Source organism: Erpetoichthys calabaricus, chromosome 2 (assembly GCF_900747795.2).
Source record: "Erpetoichthys calabaricus chromosome 2, fErpCal1.3, whole genome shotgun sequence".
In the NCBI taxonomy this organism is placed as follows: Eukaryota; Metazoa; Chordata; class Cladistia; order Polypteriformes; family Polypteridae; genus Erpetoichthys; species Erpetoichthys calabaricus.
Genome location: NC_041395.2, coordinates 200,263,301 through 200,283,075, shown reverse-complemented (window position 1 = coordinate 200,283,075; position 19,775 = coordinate 200,263,301). Strand labels below are relative to the sequence as shown.

The 19,775-nt window shown below is 38.0% G+C and overlaps 1 protein-coding gene across 2 annotated transcripts in view; it reads right to left on the bottom strand.

Annotated features, from left to right (window-relative positions):
• Window positions 1-19,136: 19,136 nt before the first annotated feature.
• Window positions 19,137-19,775, bottom strand: part of LOC114646700 (interleukin-1 receptor accessory protein) — a 54,784-nt gene continuing 54,145 nt past the window's right edge. For both annotated transcript variants that reach the window (XR_007934033.1, XR_007934034.1), the window contains exon 12: window positions 19,137-19,702. The gene's annotated coding sequence lies outside the window, so the exon portion shown is untranslated. The remainder of the gene's footprint in view (window positions 19,703-19,775) is intronic.

Sequence of the window (19,775 nt, the reverse complement as noted above, 5' to 3'; positions counted from 1 at the left end):
AAGACTAATAAACAGCAGTATGTTATAGAGCAGGCAATACTTGTTTCTTCTATCAGTGTAATATGTTAACACCCTACTGCATATTATATATTAAACTATTTTATGCCATATCCCCCTTTAGTTATCTTAGAATTTTTGAAAGTATTTTTCCTGTCATTTTGTGATAACTGTGGCACAAAGGAGATAAATTTTGTCATTTGATACATGCTGTAATCATTGTTTCTAAAAGTCAATTGTTTGCAGTCATAACAGTTTAAATCAGTGATTCTTAACCTTATTTGAGTCACAGACCCATTTAAGAATTTGTTGAAAGCTATGGACCCCCTTCCTCAGAAATATTCACATAAAACACAACTTTGCATGCAATGAATATAATGTACTTTGTTTATCGAGATTTGATTGTCTCATACATATATGACATACACAAAGTATTATTAAACTTTCAAGTAAACAATCTAAAGAAAACACTCCTTTTTTATGCAAAAAGTAATGGCCACTCATTATAATTATGAAATACAATCCTCTTGTGCAAATTAAAACAGATCTACTACTACTACGTTTTCTACTACCATTACTACTACTACTACTACATTTTCTACTACCATTACTAGTACTACTACTACTACATCTACTCTAAATAAACAGTACCGGGCTTCTATAGTGAATATAAATGTTAATTTTTATCTGACTCTCACTGACCCCCAAGACCCATCCATTGACCCCCTACTCAGGTTAAGAACCCCTGGTTTAAATGATTATGATGTAATGCAGTTATCATGGCAAACTCACAATTTAATCATGTTGAAATCAAATTAATGTTGAAAGTTGATCACTTCAATCAGCAAAACAATCATCATGTTATATAGTATAGATGTCACATGGGATGAACAGGCATTCCGGCAGGGAGTCAGGAAGATTCCTTACCTAGATGGGAGGCCCCCGAATGGACAGAAAGGTGTCCCAGCTGAGAGAGGGAAGGAGGTCACACCCAGACAAACCTTCCTGAGTGGATGGAAAGACAGCCCAGTAGAACAAGGAGACGATTCCTTACCTGGATGGGAAGCCTCAAGCTAATGGACAGCCATCCTGACCAGGCACTTGTGTAACACCTTCCTTGGCAGGGATAGAAGAAGAGGATAAGGAACAACTGTCTCTGAGGGGTGTTTATTTCCCCAAGGCACTAGATAGCAGCAGCCCTCCATATCAGGACCCATTTGGGAACCAGCAGGGAATTCCGGAAGTTGTAGTCCGGCAGCACACCTCTGCTAGGAAACATGGGTACCGCAAGAGGATGCTGCAGGGAGATATATTTCCTATTATAAGGAATTTCCATGTGACCCAGAAGTACTTCCAATGGGTGGTAGCCCCGGCACCATATGTATTCCTAGGTCCACAATAAAAGGGTCTGCACTCCCAGGTCCGGGTGAGTAGAAGCTGGGAGGAAGAAAGGCAACACTCAACTGGAGGAGGGCAGTGTAGTGGAGAAAGGAGAGCTGACTGTGGGAGAGATAACTTGTGCTTGTGCTTTTGTTACATTTTGGAGGTATTGTGCAATAAATCAATAGTTTTTTGAACCCAGAACTGAAGTTGTGTCTTCATGTTTGGGGCTCACTGGCACCCCAGTTCCATCACAAGAGACTAATCCCCTCCAAAAAATGTGGGGTCCCAGTGTTAAAATTTATATTTTTTGAAGTTTTGAATTGCTCTAAATTTCTTTTTATTTTACATTACTTCTTGTAAACAAATAAAAAACTAAAAAACTTCAAAAATGTATTAATGTCAATACATATTTGATAGATAGATAGATAGATAGATAGATAGATAGATAGATAGATAGATAGATAGATAGATAGATAGATAGATAGATAGATAGATAGATAGATAGATAGATAGATAGATAGATAGATAGTGTAACACACATGTGAATAGGAGGCAGCTGAAGGGCTTAGAGAATAATCTTAACACATCTGCCCAGGGGGCGGCAGGGTGCACTGACTCTCTTTCTAAGTTTCCTGCAGACCTTTCCCGGGTCAGCTCAGAGCACGTCACTTCCAGTCCCAGGCCCCCCCTTGAGGTCAGATTGGATCCCCTCTCTGATTTGCAGTTTCAATTTAAAGTGACATCGGTTTTTTAAGAGAGAGCAATGGAATGACAACTAGGACTTGTGTAAAATCCTAATATGTTGGCAGTATCTACAAACATTCATATGTGTAAACCAAAATATCCATCCATCCATCCATTATCCAACCCGCTATATCCAAACTACGGGTCACGGGGATCTGCTGGAGCCAATCCCAGCCAACACAGGGCACAAGGCAGGAAACAAACCCCGGGCAGGGCGCCAGCCCACCGCAGGGCACTAAACCAAAATATAATTTATGAAATATTCCTATGCACAATATAGGACTGTGAAAAAGTCTTTAAACAGAGAATATGCAGCTTTGCAAACTAAAAGCCTTGCTATACTGAAAGCAACCAAATTCAGTCTTGAGCAGGATGTCAGGCAGAGCAGTACACAGCTATCCTGTCATTCATTCATCCAGCTCTTTTATCTGGCCTGCAGCCAACTTTGTTCTATCTAAGCAATCAAGAGATACCATTAGTCCTTACTACCGCGGATGCCATACAATTGTTTGTCACACACTGCATTGCTCAAAGGAGTTTAAAAAAGCTTAAGTTAATTTTGAAAATTGTCACTTAAGAATGTGAGTTTTTTCAGTTTTCTATTGTGTTTCTTTCAAACAGAAGCTAACGTGTGCAGTGAGAGATTAAATGATTTTCAGGCTCTCATTCTTCTTTAAATAAATGAATAGTGTACTTATTTATATTTAGATTAAGAAAAATGCTATTTTAAAATGTTTACAAGTGCCTTAAACCACCTGCATTTTCGATTCTTCAATTTTATCTTATACAAATGTATTTCAACCCGGCAAAAGGTGCTCAGTAGATACATTTTGTCAAACATACCAGCAATTATCATTTTGTGGATGTTTAGTTAAATATATTATCACTTGAAGCAAAGACATCAACATTACAAGACTACCGTTGAGGTTCAAAATAATAAATTAAGTGGTTTCACAGTACAGCCTTTGCAGAAAAGAGACTTAGCTGGAAGAGTGTAGAATAAACAAAGAAAAATAAATTCTTAATTAAAATGGCACCAATCTTTCACAAAATAACACTTTGTATAGCAAACAAGGATAAAGTGAAAAATCTGAAAAAAATAAAAAACCTGTAGATTATGTCTCTCTATTATTAAAAAAATTCTTGGGAGGGAGACTATGAAGACGAGATGTGATCTTCTCAGAAGACAATTTGACATCCCGCGAGAGACACTTTAACGTCACGTGAGACAAGGCAGTGAGACAACATTTAAAACAAGTTCACGGACATCTGTCCTAGAAGTTGTTGGAATGCTTTTGGCAGAGACACTTCATGTGCTCCCAGTTCTTAAAACAATGACAAATGACAAGCAGAACACGCAGCTCGCCAGCAGCAAGCCAGTAGATGATCCCATCGCTTCACCTTAGCGTGCGTTCAGCCAATCCCCCCCACCGCCCACCTTCACATCACGAGTGGCAGAGATGCAAAGTGGCAAAAGGACAGCTGCTGTACAGGCTTTGAAATGATCAATGCGCAGCGCAACAAAAAGAACATGCAGCTAGCCAGCAGCAGCAAGCCAGCAGATGATCCGACCGCTTCTCTTTACCATGTGTTAAGCACCATTCCCCAACCCGTAACAACACAAGCGGCAGAGATGCGAAGTAGCAAAAGGACAGCTGCTGTACAGGCTATTAAATGATTGACACGCAGCATGACAGACAGAACACGCAGCTCACCAGCAGCAGCAGAAAGACAGCAGCTGATCTGATGGCATCTCCTTAGCGTGTGTTCAGCCGCCCCCCCTTCACAACGTGAGCAGCGTTACACGTCCTGAGAAAAAGAGATTTAACCATGCCCAAGGCCAGAAATAAAGTAATAAAGTATTGTTTTTACAAAAGTTTTAATGTAAAAGTGAAAATAATGCATATGTAACAATTCCCATGAAAATAACAATCTCTTTAAATTGTATATCCGGCAAACCAAACCCAGGAGTGGGCGAGCGAAGCGAGCAGGGAGCGGAACCCCCTAATTCCTAAAAAAGTAAAATATGGGTCTGGGGTTTTGTCAGTTTCTAGCAAGAAGGCATTTTATGACACAGTTAATGCTGTCACAATTTATGCTGAATTTCAAAATCTGAATATGGTCACACAAACAACTTAACTGAAGAACAAAAATCAAGTCTGGCCAAGTTAATTTTAAGGGTGCTTCTCTTGAGAGCCATCAGTGCAATATGACTCAAGCAATGCTTTGTGTCATCTCTACAGTCCATGTTGTAAAAAGATAAACTGTAGGGCACACTTACTGTGATGAAAAATGTTCAATAGAGACAAACTATAGGTCTTTTATGGAGAAAGATTAAATCAGATTATAGAAGAAAAGAAAACCTTATAGTTACCTGTAAATATAGCCAAATAAAAAACAACACTATATGCCAGATGGTACTGCTGCTTGCCAACAGTGGACACTTCAATAAGATTTATGCAAAATAACATACACATTTCTGAATGTTATTTTTCTTAAGTCATTGTGCCTCAAAAAAGCAAGAGCTAGGCCTTCCATCCTGTACTAAACCTAAATTTCCATTGCAGGATGGCATACCTGCACTCATACTAAGCAAAATAGAATCATCAATTAATGTAACAAACACATTTTAAAGATGTAGATGGAAACAACTCATTTATAAAAATAAACATACACAAGTCATTGCAGTCTCCACAAAGACACTGCTTAGGCTGAGACTTCAAAGCCAGGTTGTAATAGTGCCATAAGTAGTATTGTCACATGTACAATTAAATTCTTACTTAAATTTCTGACCAACAAGCAATGCCTCATGATAAACAGGAATGTACAGTATTAAAATAATACATAACTCCATTTTAATGCAATACAAAATACAAATCAGCTTACCGGATGTCCTCCTCAGCTCCCTGTCCATGTCACTTGTTCAACTATACTTCAATTTCTGGACAGCTAGTGAGAAAATCTGCATTATATTGGAATGGGGAAAATTAATTTCTTCAGCAGCACTTAAATCTGTAGTATCACCCATGGAAAAATGCAAATCTACCTGTGAGGTCTTTATCCCCACATCCCAAAGACATACAGGTAAGGCTAGCTGGTGAGTCCATAGTGCTGTACAATGAGTGAATGTTGGGTGTGTGTCAGCGAACCGTCTGTGATAGACTGGTGTCCCATTCTGGGTCAATTCATACCATTGTTGGAGGCTCCAGATCCTGGACATTAAATATGCTTCCATTGACACATTGAAAATAAATGGATGGACAAGTTCAGGAATCGAAGTTGGGCCGTGTCCTGTGTAAACTGTTTGCGACCAGCGCTGAAATATTTCATGTTTGTCTATTAGAATTTCCTGAAAGGTACCACTTGAGCAAGAGGGCAGCCTTAAGAAGAAGTCAGCATCGTCTTCCTGGGCCAGCGACAGCTGAAGTGAGCAGCATCAGCGCTGCGTCCTGCCCTTCGGGGTTTGAAGTACGGGCTCTAAACAAACAAAACAATTTGGAATAACATTGCATAAAAACGGTGCGGTTAACAAGATGTAAGGAGTAATACAATATTTAGCAGTGAGTAAGTGGACTTCACAATCGAAGACTTTCTTGGGCGCAGATACGATGCCATTGGGCTAACGCCGCACATCGTAGCCCGCGGCCGAGCGGTAAAGGCGCGCGCGCACACACACGAGGAGGATCCACCCCAACTCCTCAGGTGCTCTGCGTTTGTGCACTTGACGGCAGTAAGTTGGCCAGCTTGAAGCATACCGGTTTTTCTTTGAATGCTCAGAGGCACCTGTTTTTAACGACTCGTACTAATTTATTTATTATCTTTTAAAGCTCATCTGAACCTGTCAGACCCTCCCATAATGTTTTGATATATTAATGAATCAGCGGCGAGAACAAACGCTTTCTAATGTCGGCTTAGCGTGTAGGCGGGTGGCGTTAGCTTGGAGCAGAGTTTAACCATCTTGAAGTTCGTTTTGTTTTTCTCTTTTGTTCAGCGAATGGGGCAAAGCCGGCAGACGTGTGTCTTTAAGAATGTGTATTGTTAAGAACTGAATGTGTCAAAACAAAACGTGTGCTGCATATCTGCCGATCAAAAGTATGGGGTCAAAGATACGCGCCTACTTCGGATTGTTTCAAAGAAAAAAAAGGCCAAGAAATAAACAGTTAAGTACAGAAAAACTGACCTGACCTCTCGTGTGTCTGTGTGAGTGGGTATGTGCTGTGTGTGACAGCAACATTACATATGCAAAGACAATACATATCTGAAAGTTTTCAAAAAACGAGATAAACAGTGTAGCTGTGACACTAATATATGGTTGAAATAGATGTTTACCATATGTGTGAATGCTTATGAAATAACTAATGTGTGTGTTAAGAGAAACCAGAAGGGTGTACATATATGTGTGATAACATTCAGTCAGTCATTGTCCAACCCCAACACTGCTTATATGAAAAATATACAATATTTTGGTTATTGTGTATGTTTGGTAACGTTGGAAAAGAAAATTTACAAAACGTATACTTTTATTATATAATGGCTTTCAAGTCAGAGACTAAAAAATATCTGCATGAACAGGAAACAAACACGGCTAAAATGTCCAATGGAAGAACAGTTATGACCATTGAAATAAAGGTTATTCTTGTGTCGTATTGATTCATAGTACAGATTCTGTATTTTCTGCAACCCATTCTTTTACCCATCCACCCATTTACTCCATTATAGGAAGTGCCAGATGCTATGATGGCAGCAATATGTGTAAGGTGAAAACCAACTGTGTTCTTTTGAATTGGTGTGTAGTTAATTATTATGAACACTGAGCACAGAAAACACCTTCACTCAGAAGGTGATAACACTGCTGGAAATTAAAACAATACATTTGTTGACATAGTAAGCAAGTGAAATTGAAATGACCGTAAATGTAAATACGCTCTACTTTTCCCAATTTGGACATGGCTCTACTTTGATGCTAACAAAGTGGCACACTCATTAGTGTTTAGTCAAGGATGCCATTCCTTACTTTTATTTAAAGTCCGTACATAATTCGATTATTTATTTATACCATATCAGTTGATTGTGTGTGTATGAAAACACATAACTCAATTTTATGTAACAGAAAACAGAAGTCCGGTTATCTAATGTGCTCTATACCTCTGTTTTCCTTCCAGTTTCTGGAACGTTTGGAAAAACACCCAGAAAAAAGCTTCCAGTATAGTTAATAATTGAGCAAATGTTTTAAGAACTTCGTAGTAAAGCTGGCGAAGTGCCCATCAAGTCAATGCCCTTTCTAAGATGATATCTAAAATAAATAAGCAAGTGCTTCGCCAAAATTTTGGCTATCTTCAACTTTGTTCTTACTCCTACTCTATAGGTATATGTACGTGTATGTGCATTATTGGGGGGAGGGAGTTCAATATCATAATATTCTCAAAACCTTTCAATCTAATTTTGTGTCCAAGACTGTTGAGCCCTAGTACGAACCAACCTCAGACGAGAGACCTGTCTATCACAGGGCTCACTCACACTCAAAGATGACCAGTTTGGAATTGTCAGTCAACCTAACCTTCATGCCTTTAATATAAGGAAGGAAAACTGGAGTACACCGACAACAACCCACACTCTGCAAAAATCAAGTGTGACCTTTAAACTTAGGATTCTAATTCCTTAAGGCAGCAGTGATAACTATTGCACAAATATGTCACCCCATTAGGTATGCCAAAAAAGAGAAATATTGCTTATTTCTTTATCAATATTATGTTTTACTGAAATGCTTTAGTTACTAAAAACCTGATACAAGGAACTGTAAACAAAAGGCAATATTAGAAGGTTTGATTCCTAACACTGTAAGTGTTGACATAAATTCCAATGTTGCTTTTTTGCCCTTATTGGTTTGTTTTGCAAAATCTGCGGCTTACCGAGGCTTTTTATCTAATTTTTTAATCTGTCTCTGCAACATAAGCAAAAATGATTAAAGACCTTTCAGACTAACAAATTCTGAAAGATCTTTATTGATTACATCTTTAAGGTCAGGCACATAATCTTTGAATTTTATTGTCTTTCAATATTAATTGATTGTCTAGCCTTTGATGAGTCATTCCCTTTTCACTAGTGGTCTCTACAAATCATTTTTGTTGTCTTTTTATGGTAGGCTATTCTGGTTTCCTATTTTGTATTTAAGATATGTTTTAAGATCAAGGGAATTTCAATAGTACCCTGTAGTAAAAGTACTGTCCTGCATATGTATTGATACCAATTATTCAGCCATCAACTGGTGCTGTTCAAAGGCTTCATAATATAGTGCAAATCAGATGCTGATGGAGTCATTTTATTTTTTACTGTGTGTTTCTATCATGATTATGTTCTTTTCTTGGTATACTGACTGCTTTGCTTGGTACCTTTGCTGACTTTGAATGTGATTTGTGTTAAAGCATACTTTGCTATCAAAACTTCTTCACATTCTCTTCTTCATTGCGACTTTCCATATACTGAATGATTTTTGTGTTTGCTTGTCTTTGCATGTGCCAATTCAAATTACATAAACAATTTCACTTTTAAACCATCTTCCCATATACCTTCACACCATACAAAGTCCTTAACATTCCTACGCCCCTTAATGGTTCAATTTACAGGAATAAAAAGGCATCACAGAAGACCCAATATTGTTGGTGGGCCACAGAACAATGTGAAATTCCTAATCAGATTGCTAGACCCTTCCATGAATGATATCTTAATGAGGTAAAAATACTGTTTTGCAAAAAAAAAAAAAAAACAAAACTCATGTAACATACATATATTTATTAGGTACACCTTGCTAGTATAGATGTGGACTCCCTTTTGCCTTCAGAACTGCTGTGATTCTTCATGGCATAGATTCAACACATATCAATGATGTAAATCTCCTATTCCATCACATCCCAAAGGTGTTCTGTTGGATTGAGATCTGGTGACAGTGGAGGCCATGTGAGTATTGTGAACTCATTGTCATGTTCAGAAACCAGTTTGAGATGATTTGAGCTTGTGACATAGTGTGTTACCCTTCTGGAAGTAGCCATCAGAAGATGGGTAGTCAGTGGTCGTAAAAGGATGGAAGTGGTCAGCAGCAATACTCAGGTAGGCTGTAGCATTTAAACAATGCTAAGTTGGTACTAAGAGGCACAAAGTGTGCCAAGGAAATATCTCACACACCATTACACCACCACTAGCCTGAACTACTAATGCAAGTCAGGATGGATCCATGCTTTCATATTGTTGATGCCAAATTCTGACCTTATCATTCAAATGTCACAGCAGAAATCAAGACTCATCAGACCAGGAAACATTGTTCCAATCTTCTCTTATCTAATTTTGAGGAGCCAGTGCAAATTGTAGCCTCAATTGCCTGTTCTTGGCTGACAGAAGTGACACTCCTAGTGGTGTCCTGCTGCCGTAGCCCATCTGTTTCAATGTTTGATGTGTTGAGTGTTCAGAGATGCTCTTCTGCATACCTCAGTTGTAACGAGTGGTTATTTGAGTTACTGTTGCCTTTCTATCAGCTTGACTTCTGGCATCAATAAGGTATTTTCGCCCAGAGAACTGCCTCTCGACAGATATTTTCCCTTTTTTGAACCATTCTCTGTAAACCCTAGAGATGATTGTGCATGAAAATCCCAGTAGATCATCAGTTTCTGAAATTCTCAGACCTGCCCGTCTGGTACCCACAACCATGCCACATTCAAAGTCACTTAAATCACCCTTCTTCCTCATTCTGATGTTCAGTTTGAACTTTACCAGGTCGTCTTGACAATGTCTACATGCCTAAATGCATTGCATTGCTGCCATATGATTGGCTGAAAAGATATTTATAGAGGCCATCAGAGGGCACTCCAGCTGCCCGATCCTCAACACAAGTTTGCCACACAGCACATGTTTATTCACATGGCTAGCGCTTTTTTTGCTAGCTTCCAACAAACTCAGCACAGTTCCCAAAGTACAATAGAACACAGTTCTTTCTTTCTTTCTTTCTTTCTTTCTTTCTTTCTTTCTTTCTTTCTTGTTTCACTTTCACTTCCACTCCCCCTCTGGCAAGCTTCATCCTTTTCCTTCCGACTCTGACTCCCTGAATGGAGTGAGAATGCTCTTTTTATGCAGCTCTTCGTCGTGCTCCAGGTAGCTCATCAGCTTTACCTGGAATCACTCCCAAGTGTAGTGGAAGTCCAAAGTAGGCCTCTGCAGCTCCCCTGGTGGCCCGCATGGAACCCATCAGGGCTGTCCCAAACTCCAACTCTCCTGAAGCCTAGCAACCACCTAGTGATCCATTGGAGGTAGCATCCTGTACAATTCTGCTCCCCTGGTCCTTCCAGTATGTCAGCCTTGTGGTCAGATAAGGGCTGCGACTGTCCATCACAATATATATATCATTTATAAATGTCTAGGCATGGAAGTATGTGTGTCTGTCTGTGGGTAAGGGCTCCACCTCTGAGAATACACAAGGAAGGCCAGTACGTCTGCAAAACGAAACCTCCGAAGAAAGAGTCACTCACTTAGTGGCTAATACAGAAGCAAGTCGAGCACATTGGCAAAACGGTATCCCTTTTACTTTTCCTCCCACCACTAATACGCAAGTGAGGTGAGCATGCCAGCAAAATGAAACCGCCGAAGAAAGACAGATGCTTAGCCGCTAATGCACAAATGATGCGAGCAAGTTGGCAAAATGAAACCTCCTAGGAGAGAGATGCCCAGAGTAGTTCCTTATAATTACCTGACATCTCTACATTTCAATTTTTTTTCTGATGATTTCAATAGTTTATAGGACCCTGTGCTTTTTACAGCACAGGCTTACACAGCTAGTATATATATATATATATATATATATATATATATATATATATATATATATATATATATATATATATATATATATTTGCCGTTGGAGATCCACGAAGGGAGAAAAAACGAATCAAGTATCATAAAATAGTTTTATTCCTGAGCTTTCAACCCCTATCAGGGGTCTTCATCAGAGGATAATGCTTAGACTTACAAGAATCAAAGGCAATATATAGCAACACATTCAGTGGGGGTGGGGGGGTGGAGGTGACTAAGTCAGTATGATCAAGGGGGGGGGGGGGGTGTTGTATCGTTTAATTATTGAGGAACTCCAGGCGTATCTCATCCACCCCCGGGGCCCTGCCACCAAGGAGTTTTTTGACCACCTCGGTGTATATATATATATATATATATATATATATATATATATATATATATATATATATATATATATATCTATATACTGTATATATTTATGTGTATATATATATATATATATATATATATATATATATGTGTACAGTATATATATATGTATCTATAACAGCAGTCTTTCTAGAGAGTATGATTATGTTTCATACCAAAAATGGTTGCTTGTCACTGGCAGTAATTTAGCATTACCTTAGGAATGAACTTATGCATATGTCCAAAGTTGTTAATGTAGATTGTTGATAATTACAAAGCAAACAGCGACACTTTGGAAAAATTTCAGTATGGATATTAGAAAGTGGTTGACACAGAACTCCCAGTGCTTTACAGATGGGATTGAAAAGGATTCTGTCTGTCAATCTGATACTGCAGCAGAAGAACACCATATAATGGTCCCAGAATACAGCTAATAAGTGGTAGGAAGATATGGAAAAATATTTTAATGAGGTTCAGCTAAAAATAAAAAAAGGATGATATATTCATTTTACAGAGGGAACTCCATTTCTGTCTCTTTCTCTCTTTGCTTTGCTATGTGTGTGCACACTCACTGGTGTTTTTATAGCACTTACTGTACATTCATGTGTTGTCTGTTTTGGTAATGCTGTGTTCTGGTGCTGAGTATGTAATTAATATAGCTTTTAGCATTTGATCAATATGATCCCTTTACAAACTTTCAATTTCTTCTCTCATTTGACCTTTCACTATATCGTCATTGTTGCCATTCACTTAGTTTAAATTCTTTTGATATCAAATCTTTATTTAAATAGTTTTCAGAACAAAGAATATGATCAATTCAGGCTTAAACTGAAAATTCATGTTGACTGGTACTCACACACAAAAATCCAAATGCTTCGCTTAAGTTGGGTTTAGAAGTAAAGACACTTGCTTTTAACTTGTTTGCTCATGAAATTGTGTCATATTTATTATACTTTCTATCTTTGACTATGATACAGTATATGCTCATTCCATTACTCATAAAGTCAAACCCATGCTAGAGTCTGTTTTGCTTGTCTGTGAATACGATTGTACTGATTTTGTTTGTCCTCAGAGGATTTCTGTTCATTTAACCCTTGCTGACCTATGTGTTACTAGCATCACTTAATCCTCCTTCCAGGACACAAAGAATATCATATCTCAGAAAGGCTCTTTGTCTTCATATACTCTAGTATAGTTAACCTGTTGGATAAGAATGGAAGTAGTAACCATGGGAGTAGTGGTAGTGGTAGTAGTACTATTGACATGTGTACTGAGTACAGTTATATTCTTACTTGCATGTCTATAAAGAAAAAAATGCATATAGGCATGGTGATGCAGTGGTTTGCTGCCTTGCAGTGAGGAGGCCTGGGTTCACGTCCTGGGTCATCCTTGTGTGGAGTTTGCATGTTCTCCCTGTGTCTGTGTGAGTTTCCTCTGGATTTTCTGGATTCCTACCACTATCCAAAGAGATGTAGCTTAGGTGAATTGTCAATGCCTAACTGGCTCTAGTGTGTGTTTGGGGTATGGGTGTTTACCCTGGATGGGGCGCCAGTTCCCTCTGTTAGCTGGAATACGCTCCACCCCATCAACCTTCCCTTCGTGATCCTGCTATACATTAAACGTGTTAGAAAATTACATGACATTCCTAATGTTAGAAAGGGCACAAAATCACATATTCTATGAATATAAAAATAATGGAACTACCTTGGGGGATCTTATGTACAAAAAAACAGGAATTCCCTAGTCCAGTAGCTGGCAGCCGGGAGGTTCATTAGATTATACTGTATTAAGTTTAAGATTAAAGGTACTGTACATTAGGAGATCAAGGAGTATGCACGCACTATTTCCAGATGGTATTCTTGATCCTTGAAGTGGTCAAAGAGTGAAATTCACAAGTGATTCCCAAATGGATCTTAAAAATATATCTTATCAGTATTCAGATTATAATACTACTGTAATACTAGAAGCTGATTTTACCACTTGTTCTGTGATATTGTCGTTGATTTTGTTTTAAATATGGCATGATATTAGTGCAAAATTATTATTTACGTGCAAGAACTCCCAAACTGAGGCAACCTCAGCACCGTAAAACAAATTAGAAACAATGACAAACTAAGTTTCTTATGAGTGGGTGCTGATACTTAGACATGTCACATTCCAATATCCTACGCTTAAAAAACTTCAAGATCCACCCTGATAATCCCCTTCTCTTGGCGGCTGCTTTGGAGATTTAAAGCACAATGTCACGCAGAATGCTGTTTAGCTTAGTTCTTGCTGTTCATGCATCACTTTGGGTCCATCCTGCAAGCCTATTTATCCCCAGCATGTGCCTCCAAGTTCACAAATCCTGAACTTGTCTGAGTGATTGATGGCATTCAAAGGTGCCTTGACAAGGAGCAGTGTGTCCTGTGCCCGAAGCAAGTAGCCTACGTGTTCAGTAGCAGGCCATGCCCATGGCATGTAGTGACACACAGCTATGAATGGAATGGTAAAAAATGGAAAAAAGATCTAGAAGATTTAAAAAATATATATATTTTAAAAGGCAAGATGAAATGTGATTCTTTGGAGAGCTCAACAGCATCATAGCAGTTAGTTTCTTACTTACCTGTTACAAATTAGACAATCTACCTGCAGAAGCTGGTCAGCCTACCAAAAAGAAAAACAATTTTTTACTGTCACACAGGCAGCCTAAGGCAACCAAAGCACAAAAATTCAAATGTCCCACATCTTCTTGATTGCCTGTATAGTCACTTCCAATTGATTGGTATCTTTTTAATTCAGGTTGTCTTCCTGTAAACCTTTTCAGATTTACACAAAACAGTTGAATGTAACCAGAAGGTCAAGTGTAAATTCATTCATCTGTTACATCCTTATCATGATATTTTCTCCCTACATTCTTCCCCTTTTCCTTGAGCCATGTTTGCTTCACTGTCTACAGGGTTTAATTTTTACTGCAGCATAAGATTTTATGAAAAAGTATTGTCCCTTTTCTGATTTCCCATAGTATTGCAAATTTTATTTGGCACTAAATGTTTTTGCTGTGTGAAAAAGTTATCTCCCCCTTACACTTAATGCCGGGTTGTGTCACCTTTGGATACAATGAAGGCAACCAAACACTTTCCTATAATTCAATATCAAATTTTCTGTGGAGGAATATTAGCCCACGCTACCTTGTGGAACTGATTTTACTGCATGTTTCAGGTCCTGTCAGAGTATCTTTATTGAGTTTTTGAACTTACTACATAATTTTTTTCCTTGCATTTTATAATTTCCTTTTCATTTTGAAGTTATGGCTGTTTTTTAGCATTATTTTTATTAGTTCTCCCACTGCCATTTTACATTTTGCTTTTGTTCACAGACATCACCATTTTGTGTATTATTTTTATGGCTGTTTAAAAATTATTTAAAGTTGCTTGGGTCATTGCTGCCACAATGACTGGAAGTTGTCGTTGGCAGTATGTCACAGGCTAATAGCTAATTCAGATGGTTATGGGCGATCAGTAGTGCCCAGGTTCCTGGATTTTCTCAAAAACCTTGTGCATTAGCAATTGCAAAAAGCTATGTAGGGTGTTAGCACTTAACATATTTCTTTTTGATATTGATTCTTGGGTTACATATAGGGCTTTGGCAAATGGCTTTCCTTGTCTCTATCATTTTTTACCCCTGCTACATTTTCTGGAATATGAACTCTCTCACCTGCGGTGGGTTGGCACCCTGCCCGGGATTGGTTCCTGCCTTGTGCCCTGTGTTGGCTGGGATTGGCTCCAGCAGACCCCCGTGACCCTGTGTTCGGATTCAGCGGGTTGGAAAATGCATGGATGGATGATCTCTCTCACCTCCCAATCATGTACCTTGTTGCCAGAAATGTCTAGCTTGTCATTTATCACCTGGCAAAAGAGTTTAGGTCTGGACTTTGCCTTGGTCAGTCCAAAACATGTTGCAGTCATTCTTATGTAGACTTGCTTTTGTGTTTTAGATCATTGTTGTGGTACTCTATTCCACTATGCTTCCGCTTATAGACAGACAACCAGAAATTTTCCTTAAGTTTGTTCTTGTACTGGGAAAAATGTAACATTCTTATGTGTATGGCTAGTCATTCTGATCCTGAGGCAGCAAAGCACCCTGACACCATCAACGTACCCTTAACATGATTGACTGCTAGTATGAAGATTTTCCTGTGCTTTATACCAGACATAATGGGGCCCATATCATTCAAAAAGCTCCACTTTTGTTTCATCCATCCATAGAACAATCTTCCTAAAGGCTTAGGAATCACCTGGTTACTCAATGGAAAATGAGAGATGACCATCTATGTTCTTCTTGGTTATTATGGTTTTGCTAGAGCTTCATCTCTAGGTTTACTTTCTTGTTTATTATATTGTGGTTTTGTGAATTATTTTCTTATTTTTATGAATGAAAATGTTGCTTTCTTTCTTTTTGCATCCGATAATTTTTCAATATGTGATTTTGTTTATCAATCATTTTGTTACTTATTTAATTTAATTTACTTAATTATCAGTCTTGCTCTCTGTATGATGTACCTAAGGGGTGAGGCCTCCTGATACTGCAGATGTGCAACTAATTGGACTGCAAATGGTGGCTATGCCTGCCTCAAGCCTGTGTTGAAGCATTAGCTATCTCTACTTTGAGCCTTTTCATCTGGATTACCAGGTTTTGGATGTATGGCTTTGTTTTTTGGATTTTTTTTTTCTGTTAAACTGTTGTTTTCAGGCAGCCTTTATTATTTAGCTTTGTTTACTTCTCTCATAACTATTTGCAATTATTGTATTGATTTTTATTATTTTTTCAGTACATTAATAACTGATCTTTGGATTGTTTTTGAACTTTTCGTATTTTACTAAAATATATTGTTTCAGTTCTTGGACCAGGGTTTTTATGAGTCCCCTGTCTTTGAGTTTCCTGCCTAAGGCTTCTTTTTGAAGCTGTGGAGCCCCTAAATTATAACACTTGTTAACAGTGCTTTCTAACTTGCTAATCTACAATGAAGCCATCTTTGGTCCAGTGTCTTTCCCATTGTGGAGTCACAAACACTGACCTTTGAACAACCTGATGTTGAGAAACCTGATGTTCTTTATATGTTTCCTTTTTTTGGATTGTTTGTGACTTCCTGCATGACTTTACACTGCTGCCCTGCTCAGAAGATTCAATACTGTTTCATGTGTCTTCCATTTGGAGAATTAAGCTCTTACTGTGCATAGGTGGAGTCCCAGAGCCTTGTAGCCTTTTTCAGCCTGGTAAATAACAATTTTTTTCTGATCTTTACAGGAATTTCCATTGATTGTTGCTTTAGGTGAGGGTTGTGGCAATTTGGAAGGGATCAAAATATGTGGTGTTCATATTGAAGAGGGCTGGCTATAATCAAGCCAGGCTTTGTACAATCAACTCTTATCACTTTAATAGGCCTGATTTAACTAAAAAGCAATTACTATTACAATTACACACAGTGCTAATTGGAGTTACATAAAGTGTTATTCTTTCAGTCAATTAGCCTTTATTTAATAATAAACTTTGGTCAAAGACCTGAAAACATTTAATATCAAAATTTTAAAGAAAGAGACAAGTTAGAAAGGGGGGTTTATACTTTTTCATTGCACTGTAAAACCTTTGGAACCACTGCTTGCTATAAAAGGTATCATGTGTAAACAATCTATGCTTCATGCTTGGCACTTCAAGCCATATGAGCAAAATGTGAAATTCAAAACTCCCAAAGGCCAGGCAACCTCTAATGAACATTTTCCATCATTTTCAGTCCAATGCTCATGTTTCTCTCTCGTGTTATAGAATTGCTGTTTCAGCTTCTCATTCATTTGGAACCAGCTCTACTGCATGTTCCTGGGCTGTTTGTCATCTGTAACTGTTGGTCTGCTCTTAAGGTACATTCATGGGTTTAAATTGCAATAGCATGTTTATGATCTCTAGCCAGATCTTGTCATTTTTTTCTTGTACAATAAATTTTACTGTTGCTACTAGTGCTTTGACATCTTGTAGATTAGTCTGTATTAATTTTGTCTTGTTCTTTGTAACAGATTTATGATGGAGCTTAATTCCATAAACAGGCAGTATGGCCTAGTGTTTAAGGTTCAGTCTCCACAACTGGGTCACTGCAAGAAACTGTACAAAATAAAAGTAAACAATTGTACAATAATCCTATGAGAGACTGCATTTTCTACAGAAATGTGCTATATAAATGTCTCAATTTTTTAAACCTGCTTACGGTATTTCATTACAGGATTACTGGAGGTCTGGAGCCTATCCAGGCAAGCTCATGTGCAAGTCAGGAACCAACCTTGAATGTTGCGCCAGTCCGTGGCAAGGTACCAGTTTAGAATTGCCAGTTGAGCTTACCTGTGCAATTGTGGGATATGGAATGGGAGAGAAACAAGGTATCAGGAGAAAAAACATATGTAAATAAAGGGAGAATATGTACACTCCGCATAGACACATGCCATCCAGAATCTGAACCCAGAGTAAGTGTATAAAGTTTGACAATTTTTAAATTAATGCAATTAAAAGTGATAAAAAAGGACTTGTAAAAGCACTCCATAAAGAATGATAAATTAATGTTTAAAAAGAATGAACACTGTAAGTGAAGACAGTTTTTAAAATGAAACCACGAAAGCCGATTGTTTTAACATTATACAAATATTTGGGCACTGTCAGTAAAATCATTCCACATCCTGCAAAATCACAGCTGCTGATTCCTTATGTCTTTTCACCAAATTAGTTTTTGAACTGATCCTTAATGTACAGAACTCTCCCCACATTTTTCTCAACCTGGAGGGAGAAATCCACACATTTCTAGTAGATAATCTCAGATAAGTATAAATAAGATGGAAAAGGTAGTATATAAAATAAACAGATTGATTAGTATTTTACAAATGTAACTTCACTACCAGCATTTCAAATGAATACATTAAAGCAAGCTGTGAAAGGAGTTGTATAAATTAAGATGACTGTATTATTACTGTCGTGGAATGGCTTGAAGTGCACATCTAAAATTGCAATTAGACAAAAAGTTTGTCAAACATGGTGGCAGAACTTGGTAAATAGTGTCCCCAGATCTGGATCATCCATGTAACTTCATAATACTCAGTTTAAGACAGTGAAAGGATGCCAGATGGTACAGGAGTAGTATGCAAAGACAGCAGAAAGACAAACATAAGATGTCAGTAAAACTCATTTTCATTAAGAAAATTAAGGGGCTGGTTGTTTTAAATCTTGGAACCAGCCATTGTGTGTCTTATGTTCACAGCATGGGGTTTTCCCTCACACATCCCAATAACGCTTGTGCCAGCTAACCTGGCCTTGCACCTAATTCCATCCTGCATTGGACTGAGTGGGTTTGAAAATGGATGGAGACCTTAAATGGGGAATACAAATGGAAAAAAAACCAAAATGAGTTGTTCAATACACTTCTGTGTACAAAAATCAATGAGTAAGATATTTCCTCAGAAAAGTTTGTGCTAAGTACTGAAGTGTACTCCTAAAGTGACAGACTGAAAGCAGACAGGAGATATAATTAAACAAAGATGTTAAATGAAGGCAAGATTTAATGAAGTATTAATGAAAGCCTGGTTTCCTGAGAATTAATACAGGTTTACTGTATTTTTAAAAGTATGTTCTCTGCTCAGTATTGTGAGGTTTTTGGATAAAGAAAGCAAAAAACAGGTTAAAGTAAATGTCCTATTAATGGCTTGATCATAGGCAAGTGTCTGTTCTACTAGCACGTTTGTAAGCAGCTTTTGAAGCCTACACAGAGGGAAGGCAGACCTTTTGGGATACAGTAAAAGAGAATAATGGAACTTTTGGTGTGTGAGGCTTGTCTGCCATCTTGTGTTTATTAAATAGTTCATTATTATAACTCTGCACTTTTTAAAATATTTACAAACACAAAATTCAAAAACACACAATCAAATCTATTGTTTCTTGGTAGGATGTGGACATTTTCTCATACGCTCACAAAAGAGATGGTGGTTAGCACTCTCACATTACAGATCCAGTAGAACAGGTTGGATTCTCATATCCAAATATTGTTTGTGTGTTGTTAGCAGATTGTCCCCATGTCTCTCTGGCCTTTTGTCTGTGTGCTCCAGTTTTTCTCCCACATCTCTAAAGACATCCAGGTTATATGTTTTGACTGTTCTAAGTTGGCCATGTTTGGATGTGGCTGTGTATGTGTGTCACTTGGCCCTGTGCTGAAGTAGTGCCCTGTCTAGTCCTGTTTCCTGTCTTGTACCCTTTGCCACTTTTAGGCTCTGGCCCTGAATTGGATTAAAGGACTTTGTGAATGCTGTATCAAGATCTATTGTTGGTTACTACACAGTGACATCTAGTGGACACATTCTGTGGGACACTGCTATAATAATAATAATAATAATTCTTTACATTTATATAGCGCTTTTCTCACTACTCAAATCACTCTCCACGCA